Source organism: Maylandia zebra, unplaced genomic scaffold (assembly GCF_041146795.1).
Source record: "Maylandia zebra isolate NMK-2024a unplaced genomic scaffold, Mzebra_GT3a scaffold02, whole genome shotgun sequence".
Taxonomy (NCBI): Eukaryota; Metazoa; Chordata; class Actinopteri; order Cichliformes; family Cichlidae; genus Maylandia; species Maylandia zebra.
In genome coordinates, this window is record NW_027490032.1 from 2,287,540 (window position 1) to 2,309,216 (window position 21,677).

The 21,677-nt window shown below is 40.7% G+C and overlaps 1 long non-coding RNA gene across 1 annotated transcript in view; it reads left to right on the forward strand.

Moving 5' to 3' along the window:
* The window catches only part of LOC112431480 (uncharacterized), a 103,356-nt gene that overhangs the window by 19,918 nt on the left and 61,761 nt on the right, over window positions 1-21,677 (forward strand). Inside the window, exons 2-3 of the long non-coding RNA XR_013096077.1 lie at window positions 4,516-4,620; window positions 14,860-14,935. This is a non-coding gene — a long non-coding RNA (uncharacterized LOC112431480). The remainder of the gene's footprint in view (window positions 1-4,515; window positions 4,621-14,859; window positions 14,936-21,677) is intronic.

The following is a 21,677-nucleotide window of genomic DNA, read 5'->3' on the forward strand; positions in this document are numbered from 1 at the left end:
CTCTGATCACACACACACTCAACTCTACTCACTCACCTGGAGGATCAACTCTCAGGTAGATGATGCTGATGGGAGGAATCTTTGACAGGGCTCTCTTCCTGCGCACAGTTCCTCTGTTGAACACACGACACTCGTATTTTCCACTATCAGCACTCGTTGCATTCTTCAGAATCAAAGACACGTCTCCATCCTTCATCTGTCTGTCCTGCAGATCCACCCGGTTCTTAAAGGATGGATGCTGGTGATCTGGAAGGAACTGTCCACCCTTGTAAACAGCAACATGTTCTGGCTCCAGATCAGCTCTGCTCCACTGTACAAGTGTGAAGTTGTTGTTTGGAGCTCGACATGTCATCGTGGCGTTCTGTCCAGACTGACCCGTGATGGTTTTCTGGTCTGAAAGATGTAACAACAGAGCAGAGAGGAAACAGTCACTTCTACAGCAGCCAATCGGAGTGGGGAACAGACACAACTGCTCTCTGGTTTATGCTGGTTGAATCACACAAACGTGACCATAGACCTGTTAAAATCTGTTAAGGAATCACAGAATTCAGACGAACAACAAAGCGATAAATTCTTGATAAAGAACAAAGTCTAAACATATCTCAGTGCAAACAGAACAACTTGTGTTTAGCTCCCAGTGTTAGAAATCAAACAAAAACACAATTTGAAAGGACTTAAGACAAATAATATTTTTGCAAACACCTTTGAACAGCTGCATATTTGTTGTTTTTGTTCTTATGCTCAGAAAGATGCAATGTTTTTCAGGTTATTATTTCAGGTTGTTTTTCTGGTGACCACAGAACGAAATTATGATAATAAGTTTATGTCTGTGTAGGCTGTCAGTCAGAGTGGTCGCCCCATGATCGGAAAGTCGGGGGTTCAAGTCCACTGAACGGCTACCCTGAAGTATGTCTGAGCAAGGTACCGTTCCTACACACTGCTCCCCAGGCGCCTGCTCAGTGGCTGCTCACTGCTTCACTGAGTGAACAGGTCAAATGCAGAAAGAGTAATTTCCCCACAGGGATCGTTAAAGTAAAGTATACACATAATCTTAATATTGTGGACTTTAGCTCATCAAACATCTACATCAAGGTTTCTCTGTGTCCAGGTGATTGTAGAGCCAGGCTCTGAGCACGCAGATCACATGGATGACACGGGTGCATCCTTACTGCTGTAAGACTTTGTGGGTTTGTAGACATGAAGCCATGTTGTAGGTCCACCTCTGTTCACATAATCATCACCTTTGTGAACACGACATGAACTTCCTGGACATGTATTGTTGTAGGGTCTACCTTAGAGTATAAAGCACCTTGAGGTGACTGCTGTTGTGATTTCGCGCTATATAAATAAAATTGAATTGAACTTGTGTTGACCAGGCCAACATTCAATTCAACCAACATTCATTAGTTTTTGCTCCTGATTTCACCATCAGCTCTTCATCTACTACACTGCTCCCTCTGAGAAATCAGAGTCAGATAGATGCAGGTGACGGGGCTGACTAAATGATGCAATGATCCTAGTTCAGACATCAGGCCCACGACCCCGTGCCAACACCGCGGTAAAGTGAGCCGTCATTTGTGAGCCGCGGTCAAGCCAGCCGCCTCTTATCCGCCGCATAAATTTCCTTGCGCTTTTACACCAGTCTTTACGGTAGCGCCTAAAGCAGTTAATTAAACGTAGTCTAACATAAATGTAAATGTTGTAATTTGATTATTTTAATAAACCATGTAACTTGGATGGATTTGATGCTGGCGTGACCACAGTGCACACGTCTGCTGTTGCTCACAGTGGTCCAAGGGATCGCTCAGGGAGTTTGTGTGTTCGCTCAGACACATGAAACATTAGAGGGAACATTGGGTAACACTAAGCAATAGATTCAGCTTTAGAACTTATATTCACTGATAACTGTAGCTAGGCTCAAAGTGCTATCTTACTTTAGTAAACAACATTGTCATGTGCAAAACTAGGGTGGCACTCGGGGTGGCACATGCCACCCTTCTAGATCTGCCCCGACCTTGCCAGGGATTCTGGATGGGGACGACTCAGATAAACTTCACTACAGTGATGTTCTCAGCAGGTACTTGATGCAAGAGAAAAAAATGGCTGTTACCTTACCAGGCTCTGATGTTTAAATCAACCACACACAATATAAGCAAACAGTGCTACAGCTGTGCGTCTCCTCGAGTTTTAGTACTTCTTTCGTGGCTTTCCTGACATAACGCGGTCAAGTGAACCGTGATTTGTGCAGCCAGGGGTGAAGCCAGCCGACCCGCCGCGAACATTAAGCCTCGCGGCGGTAGCGCTTCTCCTCCTTTGCTGCTGATGGCTAGCATAGCGCGACACGGTGTCGAAAAGTATCTTTCGAGTTTGTAGGGCACTGCACATGTTAATAGTATTATATTAGTACCGACTTCAGGTTTCCCGGACTAAAATCCCCTGTTATAAATGTGAAAGTAATCCGGGACCAGTCCGCTTTTGCCGGCTACTCTGGTTTGCACCGCCATGTTAACGTTATGTGTCGCTTCGCTATCGCTTGCCGTACTTTGAGCGAAGTGAATGTTTTCTGTTATGTGAGGTTTCAGCCGAAATATGTCCGGCGAGTCTCGGTGGCTCTAACGGCAAATTAATTCAGCAGCAATCTAAGAGTAACATCTCACCTGTTGATGCAAACGCGCTATAACGGAGGAAAAGAATCCCCAAGAGCGACGTAAGAACTCCGGTATCCATCTTGTCCGGTGTCCCCTCTGTGACGACGTTCGCTCGGGACGGTAACGGCGCCAAATACGGTTGTGCCCCGAACTGGTTTCTGGTATTTGCATAAAAATGATTGGCCAACACTGCTGTAAATGACTTGTTGGTGTATAATATGTGAAATGTGTCAAATAACGTAGTATTTAAGATACTTTGCTAAACAGCTCATTTCTAAACTTTATATATAACTCGTCATAAATCACGTTCATTAAACTCTACTTACCAATATAAGTAAAGACATTACACATAGAAATAAATAGAAACATTGAAAATTACTTCTTTAGAAGTTTAGAAAAAACTGATCATTCATAAATTCATAAATGCAATGATCGGCTCTACTTTGTATAAAAATGTATGTTTGGTATTATTATTATTATTATTACTTATAACTGTTCATTTGGGTTTTTTTTTTTTAGTTTTTTAAGTTTTTTTTTTTTACATTGCATGCTAGTCAACAGTCAGATCCATAAATGTGTTTATATATGTTGATAAAACAGAATAAATTTTCCACAGTCAGTTTTTTTATACCTAATATTTTGTCTTCATTGTGTTTCCAGTCACATCATAATTGAGTTGTTGAAGACTTTCAGAAAGGACAGAATGAGGCTGACAGGTGAAAATCGATGATGACAGCTTAAGGATTCACTGTCGTTAACATAAGTGCACTGACACTTAATAATAAAAACAAAACTGTAAAATTAGAGTCCAGATGAGAGTTACAGCTGACATAAGTAGCATTATAACTTTTATTTATTATTTTTATAGTTTACATGTTGTGTATATTTAAAGTACCTAAATACATTTTTAAGAGGGCCACATGGTGACACCCAGGCTTTGCATCCACCACCTGGTCTCTGTGGGGGGTTTGCATGTTCTCCTTGTGTTTGTGTGGGTTCTCTTCAGGTACTCCAGCTTCCTCCCACAGTCCACAGACATGCAGTCAGTGGGGTTAAGTTCACTGGTGATTCTGAATCGCCCAGAGGTGTGAATGTGAGTGTGAATGGTCATCAGTACCTGGTACCAGGTATTTCTTTAGTACCTGCTCGGCCGGGTTTCCAAGCGATCTGAGCAGGTACTAAACTGTGATGTCACCGATTGGCTGGTCGGTGGCATCGCTCGATGAGTCGTAACAGCGTCATGTGTCCCTGAGACAGACTGAAGTGGATGAGAGTGGATGGGTTCATTTTAGTTTAAACATCTAATGTGAATGTGAAGAGAAAGCAGCACTTCTTCTTCATGTATGCAAAGCAGAAACCGCAGCCTGTTATTTAAAGAAGTAAACAACATGTTTAAGCTTTTCATATATATGTTCATCTGTATATGTTGGCTTTGTACAAACATCACTTCTCTGTTCCTGACATCAGCATTATAAATCCAGGGATGGAACTTTTTTCACTAGTAGGATAAGAAATTGTTGGAGGACTGCTGCATTTTCTTCTTTTTTCTCCAACTCTTAATATTTCCAATGTTTTATTCTTTAAGAAAATGATTCATAAACACAAAGTTTTTCTTGTTAGAAAGTCTAACAGGGGTACGCAGGTGATGCTGAAGAGGTTCATCAAATGGACACTGGTGTAACATCCGTGATGTCGATCAGACGTCCATCTTGGAAATATTCTTTAAAAAAACTATCTGTGTGTTTTTGTAGCAACTTTAAGTAACAGGGCGTCCATACCACGTGTTAGAAGAGAGTAACCGTTACAGTGTGTTAATAGTTGTATATATTTCTAATGTATCTGACCTCGACTCTCTTTGTACCAACAGGAAGGAGGAAGAGGGCGACTTTACTCGGTGTCAGAGACAGAAATGAGAAAAAGCTGAAATGAGTGAGAAGGACGATGAAGGAAACATCTGTGCTGTGTCTGCTCTGTAAGTAGAATCTCTGTGTTTGTTTGAATTCTTGTACTTTGACTGATCTGGTCCTGCACTACAGAGAAAGTTTATTATACCCAGGGTATATTTCTGTTATTCAGATTAGTTGACGCTAACATTGGTAATCAGGATATTCTGTCATATGAAGCTGATATGAGTTGATAAAACTCACTCAGTTAACCCGGGGTTTCCCTCCCTGCACCTCCACATGTGCTGTTTTCACACAGTTATGGATAAATGTCTCAACATCAAAGAGACTGTCTGCTGCTGATGAAGAGTGTGTGTGTGTGTGTGTGTGTGTGTGTGTGTGTGTGTGTGTGTGTGTGTGTGTGTGTGTGTGTGAGCAATATACAGTAATGTAGTACTAGCAAACCTAGTACTGTACCAGTACTCTGTTGCTTTAGTCGAGTTTTATTGTCAACCAAACAATACACACTCAGGTAACAGTGGGACAAAACATCCTCCTTCAAAGGTGAAAAACACTGTAAAATGACATGAAAATATAACAAATTCAAATATACATGTTTACAACTATACAGAAGATAAACTGAGAATAAGTTCAACAGTATTGTGCTTGGATAGAGAGAGTAAGGATGAGGGCTGTTCGATATAACCAGATATATCGTTTCAGTTTACGCTATCGTTTGTTTCGTGGTGTCGTAAAATAAACTGTTTACGTCAATATTTTTTCATGGTTTTGACGGTCGCTGTAGTGGCTATGTTAATTAAACTTCTCTCTTTCTCTTATATTCAATATAACCACACTACGGACGGACAAGCGCCTGTTTTTATGCATTGTCGTTAGCAACAACAACTGTAAAACCATCGTGTGTCCGCTTGTTTATGTTCCACATAAACTTTTCACAATAAAGCTCAAGATCCTGTTGAGACTTCTCAAAATAAACTGAATCACGTGATAGAGTATGCAGTGTTTATGGATGAGAAGCAAAACAGCTACAACTTATGTCTAAAAATGTATCGTTTCATCGGTTAAAACACTCGACTCCAGCTACACGACGTGCAGCTGGAAACACTTCAAGCAAGTCGAGCTGCCCGAGATTCACAGAATTTACAGAAAATGTTACATTTTTGTGATTTATATCGTTATCGGACGATAGATGTTGTTGCGACTTTCATCCGTAAATAAAGCCGCGGCCGGCTGAGTTGGTTGTGTCCCTGTGACGCGCCTCCAATAATCCACAATGAGTCGAACTTGTACTTTGCGCATTTATTTTAAGAACAAAACAAGAACAAACATTTGCGCTTTCAATCAATTTCCAACTAGCGCATGGATTAACTGGTGTGCCAAAAAATGACGGTCAACAGAAAAGTTTGCCCACAAACCACTCACCCAACACACCTGCTGCGAACACCGACCTCAGGTAAATAGACTGTGACCACACCCACATACCATCACCTGAGACGCAGGTAAAGCTATACACCTGTGCCACCAAAACAAAAAGGAAAAACATAAACATTGACTTTGGCTCTTACAATACCGGCCCCTAATTATTATCTTTTAAATAATAATTACGAAATAATCAAGTTTTACGTCATTTGCTTGTTCATAAAACATTTCAATCGCCCTTTAGTGCAACATGCATCAGTACTACTACTTGTGGTTCACCATCTGTGAGGTTAGTAACCCATAAATAAAAGGAGTAGGTCACTTAAAGTTTATCCAGTCAGTCCAATATGTTAAATATTCTCTGTTTCCTGCAACAGACAGACTTTATTTATAGGTCTGTTTAGGAATCCAGTTTTTGTCTTGATCCGAAGATGACGAACAAATCCCCTTTTGTCCTGGATTGTCTCTTCTATTTTTCCAGTTATCCAGGAATTCCGTGGTGCGGAATCATCAACAATGATTACAATGTCTCCTGGCATGAAGTTTCGTTTTGGGTTGCACCATTTCTGTCTTTGTTGCAGTTGTGGAAGATATATTTCAGTACAGAGGTGCTGTCAGTCCAAAATACTGAGTCCTTCAGTTCCATCTGCAGCTCCTTCTTCCACATTACATCCATTCTGCTTGCTAAGGTGGCAGCAGTTAACTCCATTCGAGGGATTGTAACTGGTTTTAAAGGAGCAACACGTGCCTTTCCCATAATGAATGCACAGCGTGCCTGGTCTCGTTCGTTCTTTAGTAACAAATAAGTCAATGTTCCATAGCTGTCCTCAGATGCATCTGCGAAATGATGCAACTGAGCAGTTTTTACAGTTCCAAAACTGTTGGTTTTAAAACAACGATCAACCTTGAACTCCTCCAGCTTGTAGAGCTCTTGCATCCAAATAGTCCATTCCTGTATAACCGCATCAGGTAATGCATCATCCCATCCAATCTTTTTTCGACACAGATTTTGCAGAATCTTTTTAGCAGTTAAGATTACTGGTGCCAACATTCCTAAAGGGTCATAAACAGAGCTGACTACAGAAAGGATGCCACGTCTTGTCAAAGGTCGATCTCTTAGAGTGATTCTGAACTTGAAAACGTCAGACTCCACACACCATTGAACGCCCAAAACTCTTTCCACCGGAAGTTCATCACTGATCAAGTCTAGATCCTTTATTTTGCTTGCTCTGTTACTTTCAGGTATTACAGCCAACACATTACGACTGTTACTTATCCATTTGTTCAGTGGAAAGCCTCCTTTCAAGCATATGGCACAGAGTTCATGATAAAGATCGATCGCATCCTCTTCTGTGGCTGCTGAGACGAGACAATCGTCGACGTAAAAGTTGTTCAACATTGCATCCACGGCTTGAAGGCTAAACTGTTGTTTATGATCTTCAGCACATTTCCTTAGTGCAAAATTTGCACAACTTGGAGATGAAGTTGCTCCAAACACATGTACTGTCATCCTGTATTCAACCATGGCTTGAGTGTAATCTCCGTTGGGCCACCAAAGGAATCTCAACATATCTCGATCCTCCTCTGGTATTTTAACCTGGTGAAACATGGCCTTAATGTCTGCAGCAATGACAACAGGTTCTTTACGAAATCTTGTCAGAACTCCAATTAACGTGCTGGTCAAGTCTGGACCTTGTAAGAGCTTGCTATTTAGCGACACTCCTTGATACTTGACTCCACAGTCAAACACCACTCTAAGGGTTTTCTTTTGCGGATGCAGAACACCATGGTGCGGCAAATACCATTTCCTGCCATCTGTCCATTCTAAGTTGTCTTCTGGTACCTTTTCTGCATAACCTTCAGAGATCATATCTGACATAAAGCTGTTATAGTCCTGCAGAAAAGTAGCGTTCTTCATAAGTCTTTTCTTCAGATTCTGAAGGCGTTGTTCAGCGACACTTTTATTATCTGGCATGCAGACCTTTAAGTCTTTCAATGGGAGTCCAATATAATAATGACCATTATGTAGCTTAGCAGTATTGGAAACTTTATCCAAAAACTGTTGGTCTTCCTTAGAAGGTTCTTTCTCATCTCTGGCACACTCTGGAAAATCAGTTTTAAACTGCTGATTCCACAGCTCATCAAGTTTCACCACTGAAACTCTATTGACACTTATCTGTGGCTGATTGTGAACTTCAGTTTGAGTCTCACCCAAAGGTCCGTTCACTGTCCAGCCAAGGACAGTTTTAACAGCATACGGTCCATCTCCAACACTTCTAATGACATCCAGTGGTTCCAGAGCCTTTGGCACATTCGAGCCAATTAGCAAATCAATTTCAGAGTCAATTTCTGGCAGATGTACAGACTTCAAATATGGCCACCGGAGTATATCGTTGTGGTGAGGAATGTTTCCTTTATGGACAGGGATAGTGAACTGAGTATAAAGAATGGGAAGATCACAAAACTCATTTCCGTCTAGTCCAGCAACTTCTAAATCTGCAATAATATCCGTTTCAACAACTTTATTTTGTCCCATAGTTCTCAACAGAATGTTGGATCTTCTTCCATGAATTTTCAGCTTATTCATCAGCTTTACTGTACAAAATGATGCAGTGCTGCCTGGGTCAAGAAATGCATAGGTGTACAATGTTACATTTCCTTTCTTGGCCTTAACTTTCACAGGCACGATTGAAAGTTTGAATTCATCTTTACCGGCCCCAGTAAGAGCACTGGTCTGAATAGAGACTATGGCACGATTTTGAGTTTGTTCCTTTGATTCTTGTTCTTTACTCATTGTCTTTTGATAGATGTGTAACATTTGAGGATGCTTTAAACCACACGTCTTGCACCTGAGGCGCTTTTTGCAGTCTCTACTAATGTGACCTTTAGAAAGACATCCGAAACAGACTCCATTCTCTTTTAGAAAAGTGATTTTGTCTTTTTGCGTTTTTCTTTCCAGCTCTTGACAATTTTCTAAGGTATGTTCACCTTTGCAAAACAAGCAACTCCTCATTTGTGTTATTCTTTCCTTTTCCTTAACTTTGTTATTTTCTTTTTCAGATGCCATCACAGAGGTAGCAAAAGAACTTTCTTTGAATCTTGTGTGAGTTTGAGACTTAAGTTTTCTTGTGTCTCTGTTTGTCGTGCAGATATCCTTGATGTCCCCAAACACTGGGTCAGATGCGATCTTAACTTGTTTTTCTAAAAACTCCACAAGATCCTTAAATGTAGCTTGTCGATTACACTTCTCATGGAAATCACAGACTGCAGTTCTCCACTTATCTCTTTGCCTGTAGGGAAGTTTCTTTGTTATAGCTAACATGTTGGCAGGCATGTCAAGCTCCTGCATATAACTGAGATCTTCCAGAGCATTGCAACAGCCTCTTAGGAATATTGTGTAAGCTTGAAGAGCTTTCGTGTCCTCTGTTTTTATTGAAGACCAAGCAAGTGCTTTGCTCATGTAAGCCGTGGCAAGTTTATGTTCATTCCCAAAATGCTGCCGTAATAAACACTTCGCCTTTCTGAATCCTGCTTCTGAAGTCATGTGTAGGCAACTTCTTACAAGTTCTCTTGGTTGACCCTTTGTGTGTTGTTCCAAATAATAAAGACAATCTCCAGGGTTTTTATTTCTGCTTTCAATGTTGTGTTCAAACGATTTAATAAAAGTCTGGTACAGAAGTGGATCTCCATCAAAAACTGGGATCTCCTTTTTAGGCAATGAAGAAAGACTATGTTGTTGGATTAATAAAGCAGTGAGTTCGTTCTGCTTACTCATGACAGATAAGATGTTACAGTCTTCTTCATGACTAGAAATTTGAGAAGGTACATGTTTATTTTCATGTGAATTTCTAATGTTTGACTGATATGTCAAGGGATCTTCAGAAAGAGTCTGAGGTTGTATTGGAACTCTGCCTGTGGTTAAGAGAGATTGTGAGTCTGCAACATTATGCTCCCTAAAGATATGCACATGTTGCCTTTCATGTACAGGAGTATCCGGACTAGTATTCAACACTTGAGTTACCTTCTGTCCCTTTTCAAAATATGACTCCATACCATCTGATATTTTTGATAGTTTACTTTTAATACTGGATCCTTTTGAGCCTCCCAGTACTTTCATTTTTGCAACCGTGGCAGCTATATTTGTTTCCAGCTCCAGTTGCTCCCGCTGTCTCCTTAACTGTGCTTCATGTTCCTCCAAGGCATGTTTATCCTTAAGCACTTTTTGCCTTACCATCAGAGCAGCTGCTTCAGCTTCAGCCATTATTCGTGCTGATGTTGTACTTGATGCTCTGGAGTTTGAGCTTGAAGAACTGATTTTACTCTTTTTGCTTCCTACGTTTGAAACACTGTCACCTGGCTGTATTTCATCTTGTATGTCAGAATTTGTTTTAACCTGCTTTGGGGATGTTAAGATGTTATGTTTATCATTTGTGGAAGAAACCGTCTCCTTTGATAAAACCGTCTCAGCAGAAACGGGCACATCCAAAGTAACAGCAGTAGGCACTTTCTCAGCTTCATTGTCTTTTTCCATAAAAGGTCTTCCAGCTTCAAGAAGCCACTGTTTCACATCTTCAACAAAATCATCATTACATTTTGTTATGCGTCCAAACCAGTCAATATGAGCATCTTGTTCATCTTTAGGAATCAATAAAATGAATGCATCATGAACAGCTTTGGCATTTTTATACAAATCATTCAGTTTTTCCAAGTTAAGCAGCACAGCTTTTGCATTGTCATCCTTGTTCATCAATTCTTTAATATCACGAGTTAACCCTTTAATCTTGTTAACATGAGCTTTTCGCTCTTTCTGCAAAGTTTCCATTTTAAAAGCAAGCGCTTTAGCCGTCAGTTTTGCAGATCTTTTTTCTTCCAGTTCATGTTCGGCTTCTTTTATTTCACTCATCGTCACTTTTTCACATGCATCAAAACAACATTATATTCCACAGCTTCACAGATAGATCACAGCCAATACTTTTCTTCCGTGTAAACCATTGCGCAGCAGCGTCACAGGCTGTCAAAACCAGAGCAGAGTCCTCCAGCTTGCCAAATCAAGCACACGCACGCACACAACGCAGATCAAACCAATGTCCCCAATGGACAAGCGATGACACTTACAAACTGTGTTCAAAACATCCAATAATACACAGAGTGAATCCGCGTGTCCTACCGCTTCTGAAGTGTCTGTTGCGCTGCGTTCCACCATGCCAGTGTGACGGTGCCGTTTCCAATTACTCATTTGAGAACTGCGTCCACTCATCTGACATCTCCGTGACTCCAAAACGTATGTCCAAAAATCCTCTTCATTGTTTTGATGCGTGCAATAAAAGACAAGAGTTTTTCTGTTGACTAAATGTTGCGACTTTCATCCGTAAATAAAGCCGCGGCCGGCTGAGTTGGTTGTGTCCCTGTGACGCGCCTCCAATAATCCACAATGAGTCGAACTTGTACTTTGCGCATTTATTTTAAGAACAAAACAAGAACAAACATTTGCGCTTTCAATCAATTTCCAACTAGCGCATGGATTAACTGGTGTGCCAAAAAATGACGGTCAACAGAAAAGTTTGCCCACAAACCACTCACCCAACACACCTGCTGCGAACACCGACCTCAGGTAAATAGACTGTGACCACACCCACATACCATCACCTGAGACGCAGGTAAAGCTATACACCTGTGCCACCAAAACAAAAAGGAAAAACATAAACATTGACTTTGGCTCTTACAGATGTTTTATATCGGGATATGAGATTTTGGTCATATCGCACAGCCCTAGTAAGGATAGAAAAGGATGATAATACATAAATACAATAGTACACAGAATAAATGCACTGCTCCAAAAACAAAGGGAAAACTTACACAACACAATGTAACTCCAAGCCAATCACACTTCTGTGAAATCAAACTGTCCACTTAGGAAGCAACACTGATTGACAATCAATGCCACACACTGTTGGATTAGACAACAGGTGGGAATTATTAGCAAGACATCCCGATAAAGGAGTGTTTCTGCAGGTGGTGACCACAGACCTTCTCTGTGCTGATGCTTTCTGGCTCATCTTTTGGTCACTTTTCAATGCTGGCTGTGATTTCACTCTAGTGATAGATTGAGACGAAGTCTACAATCCACACAAGTGGCTCAGGTAGTGCAGCTCATCCAGGATCACATCAATGTGAACTGTGGCAGGAAGGTTTGCTGTGTGTCAGTGTAGTGTCCAGAGCATGGAGGCGCTACCAGGAGACAGGCCGGAACATCAGAAGGCCGTAGGAGGGCAACAACCCAGCAGCAGGACTGCTACCTCCACCTTTGTGGAAGGAGGAACAGGAAGAGCACTGCCAGAGCAAAATGACCTCCAGCAGGCCACAAATGTACACATGTCTGCTCAAATGGTCAGAAACAGACTCCATGAGGGTGGCATGAGGGCCCGACGTCCACAGGTGGAGGTTGTGTTTACAGCCCAGCACCGTGCAGGACGTTTGGCATTTGCCAGAGAACACCGAGATGGCAAGTTTGCCCCTGGCAATGAAAGCAGAATCACACTGAGCACATGTGACAGACGTGACAGAGTCTGGACACAGCGTGGAGAACCTTCTGCTGCCTCCAACATCCTCCAGCATGATGGTTTGGCAGTGGGTCAGTTATGGTATGGGGTGGCATTTCTTTGGGGGGGCTGCACAGCCCTCCATGTGTTCATCAGAGGTAGCCTGACTGCCATTAGGTACTAAGATGAAATCCTTAGACCTCCCTGTGAGATCATATGTTGGTGCGGGCAGCTCTGGTTTCCTCCTAATGCAAGACAATGCTGAACCTCATGTGGCTGCAGTGTGTCAGCATTTCCTGCAGGACGAAGGCATTGATGCTGTGGACTGGTCCAGCTGTTCCCCAGACCTGAATCAACCCAGCACATCTGGGACGTCATGTCTCGCTCCGTCCACCAACTGCACCACAGACTGTCCAGGAGTTGGCAGATGCTTCAGTCCAGGTCTGAGAGGAGGTCCATCAGGAGACCATCCACCACCTCATCAGGAGCATGTCCAGGTGTTGTAGGTCATACAGACATGTGGAGGCCACACACACTGCCGAGCTTCACTTTGACTTGTTGTAAGGACATTACTGTAGAGTGTTTTTCCTCTTTGAGTGTGACTCCAAATCCAGACCTCCATGGGTTGCTACATTGGATTTCCACTCATCATTTTGTGTGATTTTGTTGTCACCACATTCAACTATCTAAAGTATTTAATGAGAATATTTCATTCATTCAGATCTGGGATTCTTATCTTTGTGTTCCCTTTATTTTGAGCAGTGTGCAACACAGAGTCAACAGTGTTGGAAATGAGAGGACCTTCAGTCGTCTCAGGAAGGAGTGTGTACTATATTACTCTTTAGGACATTAGTCCTTCGCTACACCAACGAGTCCTCAGCAGCTGTTTATTTATTGATGGTACAACTTATTTTATTACAACACTGGTAGAATAAACAGTTTTTACTGAATAAAGTTACAAGTTTAAGAGTCAGTAACTCACTTTAAATATTGTTTGTATTTGATATTGATTGAGCCTCGTCTTCATATTTGCTGCAGCCATGATTGTGACCCTTCTGTTATAATCCTGACTTCAATAATATGAAAATTATTTAAACATTATATTTAGAACAATGTAAATGTGTGAAATGAAGAATACATTGAAATGATATAAATAATGTAACGTCAAAGATGAATTATTGCTATAGAAGATTTAATACTTAACTGGTCGCTTCATGAAGGCTGAATATGAAATATTTGCTCTGTAGGACATAACATAGCATCTATAACACTTTCTAACAAACAAACATATTCTAATAATAAACTAAACAAAGGAATTCACTTTCACTCGTTCATCAGTAAAGTCAGAGGTTGAGCTGGAGCTCGTGTCCCGTCACAGCCGTCACTCACACCAGATGTGAGAGTAGTGTGTTTGTTCGGTGCAGCATAACAAACTGGCTAATTAAAGTCTATATTTACACTTTTTATTGGAATACTTTATTTAATTCTATATGAGTAACAATAACAAAGTGAGCTGCACTGAAAACAGGAGAGCGTCTCAGTGTTCACAGTAATATTCACAGGAAATCTTAACACTTGTTAGACTTTTTAAGCCATGAGGAGGTTTTGCTAAACTCAGAATCTCCTCTAAGCTGCACTCTGACAACAGTCCAGCTCCATCAATGATCCCATTGTAGTTCTTATTTCTTACATGATGTTTATAGTGAGTGGGCTTCTTTGCAGGCTGCTCAGTGTCTTTGTCCCTTTGATGGGGTGTTGTTGTCACCCTGCTGGGTCCATAGGAGCCTCTACCAGGAGGCTGAGGGGCAGCGTTGGAGGTCATCAGTGTTTTTAGCCTGAAGTTAGCAGAGAGGCTAAACTTGACTCTGTTGCATTATAGAGACAGAAGTTTAAATAGTGTTTAACAGGACAATCGAGGCTAAAATGGTTTAAAAGATGAACTCATTAAAAAACACTAACAAATCTTCATGATTCAAATACTGAGAAGCTTCAACAACAAATATGTGTTCAAGCCAGCATGATGTTTGCTCCTGTAACTGATTGTTTTTCCATCTTGTTCTCTGAATATGTTACCAAAGGCTCCATAACTAATGTCATTCATTTTGTTTCTTATCATTGAAACTGTTGTAGAAAATCCACTTTGTTAAGAAAACAGAGAAGCGACGTCTTTATATGAGACTTCAGAAAAATGTTGTACAAGACAAACTGAACAACATCAGAGCGACATCACGACTTCCTGTAACTTTTCTCTGTCCAGCTAAACATGAGTACCTTCCATTTTCTCCTGCAGAGGATTCTGGGTAAAGTCAATCGTGCACTGACGTCCTGTGTGTGTGTTTTATTGTGCAGATGCAGCTGCAGTCGGCTCAGCAGTGAGAACTGAAGACGTCAGTCAAAGAGAAGGAAAAACAGTCAGAGCTGAGAGGTACAGCTGCTCTTCTTTTAGTACAAACACCATAAATCTGTTGCTCACAATCAAACTTTATTTTATTTTTAAGTTTGTGTCACTTTTCAAACCATCGTTACGAGTGCTTCCCAGAGACGATGAGTGAAAGAGCAAAGAGTAAAATATGAATCAAACTACAGCCACACAGACTCAAGCGTCATGTAGTGAATAACTTCCAACAGCTGGATGAATAAGATGAGTTAAAGTTTATATATTAGTCTTTAACAAGGATTTAAAAGACGACACTGATGAGGCGAGCCAGATTTCTTCAGGCAGGTCGTCCCAGGATCGAGGAGTCCTCACAGCAAACATTCAGTCGTCTTTAAGTGTGAGCTGGGAACAGTGAACAGGTTTGTGGCTGCAGCATCTCAGGATGTACACACTGACTGGGACACAAGCACCAGTTCCACTAAATATTCTGGTGCCAGTAACCTGTTAAGATGGAGCAATTTGATGTTATTTAATCAGTTTATTTTTCATCCTGCAGTTAAAATGTATCAAAACAAGATTGTGTGTCTGCAGATGTAATCCATGTTTTCATGTCTTCAGTAACTTTGCTGTTATTTATGTTATTTCTAAGTGTGCTGTCGTCTCCACAGCAGTGATCTGGTTTCTCTGCAGGTTCAATAAACTTTGGTCTCACTTGATCTTCTCGTGTGCTTCTGTGGGTTTCACAAAGATGTCTGGTGGAAAACGTGAGTCGTTTTCTTTTCCTGGTGGGAACATAGAACCAGTCCTAGATTGGTCACTGACTCTGTAAATACTGAGGTACGACCATGAACACAGCTGTCTGAGCCCTCGTGCAAAGTCCTGGTTGAGCCAGTTACACCGACACCTTTTTATGACCAAGTTATTTATTTTTTGTTTTCTGTTCTTAGCATCAAGAGACTACAGCTGTATAAACTTGTTATATAATGACAGTTAATGTCTAAATGTTGTCTCTCGTTACAGTTTCAGAGTCAAAGTGAGAGAAAGTCAGTGAGCAGGTTTTCTGTCAGGTTTTTAATGCAGTTTGATTCTTGCTTGCTTGCAGTTTACACATCAGCTCAGTGAGGTTTGTTTGGGTCCAGCTCAGATTCAGTTTCACTGCAGAATTATTCATGAAGCAGCAGGAAACAACAACCATCTGAAGGCACTTTTACAGTAAAAACACGAGAAACAGAAAGTCCCTGAAAACTGCTGAATTGAGTCAACAGGTCAGAAAGTTACATTAAAAAAAATAAACATGAAACCTCATCATCTACTATTGTAACGTGCATTAAAAGTATATATATTAAAGAACAATAACAAAGTTAAGAAGTGTGTTCAGTGCTTAAAGCTGTAATAATCAGAAGCTCCTCTGATACAAACATGAGAGAAGCAGCAGGTAGTTTGATATTAACCTCCTAGGACCTGGTGTCTGTGATCCACACAAATCTGTGGTCACAACTGTGAGTTAAATGGTGTGATATATGGAGGCGATTGTGCATGTTTCACTTTGCTGGTATAATGAGGTTTGGTATTACAGGGGAGGTCATTTCACTCTGGACAGCAGAGGGCAGCAGAGTGCTGTGGGGACTGAGTTGTGAGCTCGTGGTTCTGGTAAGACTGACCAGGCGAACAGCAGCGTGGTTCCTGTGTTCACTCTCTCTCCTGTTTTACAGGATCATAATCTGGCTGCGCCCTCTACAGCTGGGCCTGTAACACGTCCACACATGTGGACATCACATTTTGGGTCGTCTAGACCAAAATACAGAATTTTACTCTACAAAGGCCTGACATCCACGTACGAGGACGTTATACTGACACTGTTCTATGAAATTTAAAAGGAATGTCCTCATATGTGGATCCCATTTTTCTTAGAAACAAAAATCAGATTAAAAAAAAAATCTGGTAATTCTTTGTTTTCACATTCATCAGGTCCCAATCAGCCCAAATATCAAAGAGAAATTAAAAATGCCATGAAAGAGTTTGAGTCTCAGGAGGTTAAAGTAAAAGTTAAAGAGATGTTAGCTCAGCAGGAGGTCGAGACTCTATGATGTACGTTTAAATGTTTCCTGGATTGTTTGTCGACATCTGACACCAAAGAAAAAGAAAATGTAAATCCAGGGGGCGATCGTGGCTCAAGAGTTAGGAGTTCGCCTTGTAATTGGAAGGTTGCCGGTTCGAGCCCCGGCTTAGACAGTCTCGGTCGTTGTGTCCTTGGGCAAGACACTTCACCTGTTGCCTACTGGTGGTGGTCAGAGGGCCCGGTGGCGCCAGTGTCCGGCGGCGCCAGTGTCCGGCAGCCTCGCCTCTGTCAGTGCGCCCCAGGGTGGCTGTGGCTACAATGTAGCTTGCCATCACCAGTGTGTGAATGGGTGGGTGACTGGATATGTAAAGCGCTTTGGGGTCCTTAGGGACTAGTAAAGCGCTATATAAATACAGGCCATTTACCATTTAAAAATAATTATGGATCTTTTTTTGGCAATTCTTAATGACATGTGTGACATTTGACTCTGCACATGTTTCATGATTAGAAAACCACAACTGTCTTTATCCTGAGTGCTCAGTGTCACCTCTGAGAAGCTGAAACAGCTGGAAAAAACTGAAACCTTTCAAACAGACTGAAGTTCAACTGGAGGCTAGTATGAACCCTGCTTCTGTTGTTTACGTGTTTTGTAGATCAAAACACCAACAACAGCAGCAACAAGAAGCACAGCAGAAACTACCAAACCAACGATCAGTCCAACAGATCCATCCTCCTTCCCTCCATCCTCCATCCTCTGTGTCTCCTCCTGTCTGATCTGCAGGTGAGAAACAGGTGTGAGGTGTCAGCTGTCAGGTAGGTGATGAGTGAAGAACAGAACAGAATCCATTTCCTCTTCAAACTGCTGTCAGACATTATCTACTGCACTCTGATCACATCACTCAGACCAGCTGCTTTCTACAAAGTCTCATCAACAACATCTTTAGAAACAAACATCAACAAGCAGGAAGCAGCTTCACCTCTGATCACACACACACTCAACTCTACTCACTCACCTGGAGGATCAACAACACTCAGTGTTATGCTGCAGATGAGATCCAATGATTGTGTTTCCTCCATTAAGACACGACACTCATATGTTCCATTATCAGCAGCCGTCACATTGTACAGAATCAGAGACACATTTCCATCCTTCATCTCTTTGTCCTGCAGAGCCACCCGGTTCTCAAAGGATGGATCCTGATCATCTTCTTTGGGCTTCTTGTTTTTCAACACTAAGACATATTTATCTCTCAGGTCAGCTCTGCTCCACTCTACAGTCTCACCGTTGTTGTTTGGAACTCGACATGTCAGAGGGACGTTCTGTCCAGATACAGCTGTGATTTCTTGGTCTGAAAAAGGAAACAACAGAGCAGAGATGTTAAAGGTCAAAGTACAACAGTTCACTTCTACAACAGCCAATCACAGTGAAGAGTCTATCTCTGATCCTGGTTAATTGTGGCTGAATCAAACCATCAGACCTGTTAGAATCTGTCAGAATAAGAATACACAGAGGAATAAAAGCTCCTGAACAGAGTGTGAAACACATTTCATTAAAAACAAAAAAAATAAAATTAAACTTTACTGTCACTTTTGTGAGCATGAGATAAACTTGCTTGGGTTGTGTTGACAAGAAGATGCCCAAAAAATTTTGTCTCCCAGTTTCACCATCACAAATTACCATCGTCATCATCCAGCACATTTAAATCAGTTCGAGTGAGTGATTAAATAATTAAGTGAGCCTTCAGTTCGTACACCAGGCCCTCTGAACCTCATACTAATTAGGACTGGGTATCGTCACTGATTTCTAGAATCGATTCGATTCCGATTCACAAGGTCCCAGATCGATTAAATCCCATTTCGATTCAATTTGAATCAGGATCATTTTGACTCAAACAGTCAGAAATATTATAATTCTGATCAATTTTAATCGGAAATTTGATTGAAACTAGGCCATATCATACCCTTCACATTATACTGGTATAATGTTAGGCAATGATAAGAAAATGAAATATTTTAAATGAAAGATAAAAAGTGACATTTGTGAAGTTTTTATCTTTCAGTGAAGTGAAGTTTGTGAAGTTTTCTATCATCTGTGTATCACTCAGTACAAAATAGTCAAAATCAAACAAAGTCCAGCTTCTGTAAACCTGCATTACATTGCAAACTCGCCTTCTCGTGGCCAGAATGTCATTTTCTCAAGGAAAAAACCCCCCAAAAAAGTGTTTTTAATGAAAGATAAAAAGTGACATTTGTGAAGTTTTATTTGTGTAGCCAAACAAATTTCAGACCCAGTAATCGATAATGTTCAGAAGTTTGATTTCTTAATCATAAAAGAGGCGTGGCACAAAAGAGGCGTGGCTACAACTGGAATATATCCACTTTAAAGAGCTTGTCCTCTTTGGTCATATTTGGCTTGAAGTTGAATAAAATGTGTTTCCTTTATCGTGTGTGTGTGTGTGTGTGTGATTAAATACACTTTAATAAATTACCGTTTTAATTAAGATTAATCCAAATAAATAAAACAGTTAAAGAAAAGTGTAAAATAAGAAAGAAAAAACCTGAATAAATCAATAGGCTAACACATAATAAATTGTGTTTGTTTATAAATTATCATATTTATCATGTTGATAACGATGTTGCTATTTATAAATAAAAAAATATTTGATCTATTAATCATTCAAATTCCCTGCACCTGGCTCCCCCCAAAAAAATTACCCAGTGTGAAGTCAAAATTTTGAGCGTCATATTGACGTCCAGGTTAGGTCACAGTTCATATCAAATTCAGACGTCGTATAGATATTCAGAATTGGTCATGGTCATCTAAGGTCCTATGTTTCAGTCTGTTCAGTCACTTAATGTATATAATATATAATGTTGTTCTTCTCTCCCTTTTTGCACAGTCGAGGAGCGTGTCAGGTTACATTTCACTGCGTGTTGTACTTGTATAACTATGCATGTGACAAATAAAGAATCTTGAATCTTGTTTCTCACTTATCCAGAAGGGCTGAATTTGAGGCTTTTTCCTGATCAAATATCTCCACTCCTTTAAAAAAAAATCCTCAAAACACCTTCAAAACAGAGACTGTTAACAACAGCTAACATTATTAGCTGTTGTTAACAGGTGACAGGTGATTAAACAGGTGATTAAACAGTGATTTGAAGACAGAAAATGTTATATTTTAGACTATATGACTGCAACATTTGCTGCTCCAAACAAACCCCTCAAATTATCTTTTAACGTGTTAAACAAATTACTCAGAATGATACAGATTAAACATTACTTACAATTAGAAATAATCTGTTTTCTGGTTTAACTCACCGGCAGATGCTGAAATCAAACACAGGGACAGGAGCATGCTGAGAGAAGCCATCCATGACAGCAGGGTAGAAACTGAGAGAGGAAAGTGGTGATTGAAAGGAAACAGAGCAGCTTTACCAAAAAGCACAAGATGAGAAGTTCACACCTCTTTCACTCACGAGTGCACATTTAATAAGTACACTAGTATAAAGGTGTCAAGTCCCTGCTTGACTATTTGAATATTGAAATAGATTTGCATCTGTGGTCCAATGAGGAGAAGTTTGTCAAAGTTAATGAACAACTGACTCAGAGATTGAAGTCTGACCTGGTTCATGGTTTTCTCTGTAAAATGTCAACGTGAAATAACAAATTTTACCTTGAAGTTAAATTCATAAGAAAAAAATCTCTTGACACAGTCAGTTAAGTCTGTCTCTGAATCATATAAAGGTCTGACTTGTGTGTTTGTTCTTTGTATTTTGTATTTATGTTTGAAATGTTTCACAGTTAGTTTCTAAAACACAATAAAACTTAAAAGAAATGAAACTGACAATGAGTCAAAGTGTCAGAGTCTTCTATGTGTAGACAGAAACCACAGACAGCTCTGGGAAGCCTCTGTGTTTCACTGCATGTTGTAAGAGTCATTTATTCCCTTTTTTGGTAGTTTGTGTTGTTACACATTTGGAAACTTCAAGGGCTGTTACTTCCTCAGTTACACACAGGGACACATGTAAGGACCAAATAGGGAAGTCAAATCGAGGTGGGTGAGGATATTTCTCCTGTGGATGGTGCATCGAATGTAAAGGCAGTTTGCATCTGCACGCATTACAGAGGAAACTGGGACAGCTGCTCTGATGGAGAAGCACGAGATGGAGAAACAGGACCAACGACTGAGTGTGTAGGTTGTGTTTTTTAGACTGAAATAACTGCATCATCGGCCACAGTGCACCTGGAAAGGAAGACTCAGCAACCTGCAGTTTCTAACACCCTTCACTCCGTGGCAAAGGAATACGATCCATTTACAGAGTCTGTTAAAGGAAGGGATCATTTTCACTTTTAGGACGCTGTAAGGAAAGATGCAGGTAATATGCAGTTAAGTCAAAATATTTGTGATTTTCTTCATGGGCTTCATGTGCATGAAAAACAGCCAGCACCATCAGTTCTCTCTTAGGGATTAATGCAAACTATGCAGCCAAAAGTCGAGGCGGAAGCACCTGAAGGCATTTTCAATTTAAAGCAAAAACAGAAGGAGATCACAGCAGCTGTCATTCGTCATCTTTGCCTGTGTGAGACGTGCTGATGGAAACTCACTTGAGTACAAAGTTTTTATGCTGGCTTTTGAGCGTGGAGGGAAGCAGAGTCAGACTTAAATTAGGTTAAAATAATCTCATTTTGGTGGATTGTGTGAACGCATCATTTTAAATCAGCAGACCCGG